Genomic DNA, 2948 nt, shown 5'->3' on the forward strand with positions numbered 1-2948 from the left:
TATATATATATATATATATGGAAATCGACATTGTTAAAATCTAAATCAGGTGTTGTACCAGTAAGGTTTCACAATACAACACCTGATATAGATTCACATTAAGCAAGAGTGAGTGGTTATCTTTTTAATTTTTTTAAGGTAATTTATTAGGACAAATAGGAAACTCATATAATTCATGAGAAGATGAAAGTATGTCATGTGAATAGTTAGATACCAAAAGAATGCAGAGTCTAGGCAGTAGAAGCAATGTTTTCATGATGCCATCCTTGTCAATGTACTAGTGCCACCAACACTGCTGAAATCTTCAGGCATGATCACTTGAAGCATGCTTAAACTGCTGCCATGAATGGACTTTGATGATCCCTTTTACTAGTAACTAAAAGGAGCTCTGGTAGCGTAGTGCTTACGAATTGGGCTGCGAACCACAAGGTCAGCAGTTCTAAACTACTAGCTGTTCCACGGGAGAAAGATGAGGCTTTATGCTCCCGTAAAGATTCACAGCCTCAGAAACCCCATACAGGGTCGCTATGAGTCAGAACCGACTCCACGGCACATAATAACAACAACGTAAGCTTCCAAGTCCTGAGTTATCTAAACCCCAACAGTCAGAACAAAACAGATAAATGATTTCTTCCTTTTGAGTAGATATTCTGAAGTAGGGAAACTTTGCCTTAGTTCCTTATACAATGAGTTATTCCCTACAAATAGGGAGGAGAGATGAATGATGGGCAGCTCTCAACCAACCAATCAAATCAGCCAACCAATCAGTGCACCCAATAAGAGCAATAGATGACTTCAGTTACCATCTTCAGGATGTGCCTCTCTTGATGCTTGAGTGTATGGGTATCTTGCATATTGATCATCTTCTCTGTTGCTTTCTATATTATTAATTCTTTTAGTCTCCTTTCTTAAGGGTCTACATTTTTTTTTTTTTTTAAAGATAATTTCTTTTCAGAGATATTCAGTTAATCTCTTTGAATTGTTTGGTAAATTCTGTTGAAAATGCAAGTATATTGTTTTAAGAAGGATTTTCTAGAAGTGGCGTCTGAGACAAGACTTCTAGTGAAAGTGATATATTAGGGGGAAACCTTTATGAAAAGATACAAAAAACAAATCAAGATACAAAAGGAGAAAGTGCTAAGTGAGGGAAGGTGGCTTCAAGCACTGGCTAGCCAGCCGTGGTCTGATTCATATGGGTAGATCTTTGAAGCATCAACCGTATAGCGCCATTGCCCTCATTAAGGCAGGAAGTAATCACATATTTCCCATTAATCTGTCATCAACTTTGGACCATCCCCAGGGTGGTGGGACATAACTCTCTAAGTGAAGCAGCTGACAGAAGAACACACTTTCAAGAGGCAGCTGACCTCAGAGAAGCTGGACTGTACAACCACGGCCCTTACAGAGGATCTGGCAGGAGTAACACAGTGTTTGCTATAGGCATCTCCTACTAGATTCTGCTTGTTTTATTAATTTATTCCTTGTGTTTTCACACAAATCAGCAAGAGCAGCAAAAAATCAACATAGTATAGCTAACCCTTAACGAACCTGGAGATGTTTTTACTTGACAAACTTAAGTCTTAAAAAATGCTATGGCTAAATTGTGACAAATACTTGAACAAATTAGAAATCATTCAAATAAAATAATACTTTGTCTAAGCAACAGCAAACATATGTACACTTATAAAAACACAGATAATTAGCTAATTTTTTTTTTCCATCCAGATATTGACTATTGTGCTGGGTATGAACATGTCAATGAATCAACTCTACTTGTCTGGGAAATAAAAGTTAGTTCCTTCACATAGATCTCCAAACACTGGAGTTGAGATTTCTTATTTAGGAAAAAATGATGATGGCAATATTATTAATAATAATGAAAAAAATTTTCTTCTAATTTCTTTTACATAAATTCATTTAATAAATTGAATCAAAAGAATGTAGAAGGAATACACAGAGACACTGTACCAAAAGAAATGATTAACATTCAGTCATTTCAGAGGTGACATACGATCAAGAACTGATGATACTGAAGAAAGAAGTCTAAATTACACTGAATGCTTTAGTGATAAACAAGGTTTTATTCCAGAGAACTTGGCTGAAAGCATATCATACTAGAAAAATGTTTACTTGTGTTTTATTGATGGAATGCCAATTGAGATATTTGAAAAGATAGATACAGCACTGGAGTCCTGGTGTGGCACTGTAGGGTAAACACTGGACTGCTAGCCCCCAGGTTGGTGGTTCAAAACTCACCAGATGCTGCCTGGAAACCATACACAGGATAGATATGAGTCAGAACTGACTCAACAACACTTAACAACAACAGATACAGTGCTGAAGGTGCTCACTCATCTATCCCAAAAAACTTAGAAGACAGTTATCTGGCCAATCAACAGCAAGAGTCCCATAGCCATGCCCTTTGCAAAGACAGAAGATGCAACAGAAAATCAAATGATCCAACAATACTATTAGTAACACCTGCAAATAAAAGGTATGAGGGCAGCAGGACATCCAAAGGGAACCACCAGAAACTTGAGTCAGATTCAGAGGAGGGTGTGGAATGAGGGATATCATTACCGAGATCAGATTCCAGAGAACTTGGCTGAAAGCAAATCATACTAGAAAAATGTTTACTTGTGTTTTATTGACTATACAAAGGCATTAGACTGTGTGAATCATAACAAATTATGATAAAGCTGAGAAGAATGAGACTTCCAGAAGCCTTAATTGTACTCATTAGAAACCGGTATATAGGCCAAGAGGCAGTCACTCAAATAGAATAATGGGATTCCTCATGTTTTTAAATCAGGAAAGGTGTGTATCAGGATTCTATCCTTTCAACCTACTTATTCAGTCTATATGCTGAGCAAATTATCTGAGAAACTGGACTATACAAAGAAGAGCATGGCATGAGGATTAGAGGAAAACCCATTAATAAAAAAGAG

The sequence above is a fragment of the Chrysochloris asiatica genome, unplaced genomic scaffold, assembly GCF_000296735.1.
Source record: "Chrysochloris asiatica unplaced genomic scaffold, ChrAsi1.0 scaffold00001, whole genome shotgun sequence".
Classification (NCBI taxonomy): domain Eukaryota; kingdom Metazoa; phylum Chordata; class Mammalia; order Afrosoricida; family Chrysochloridae; genus Chrysochloris; species Chrysochloris asiatica.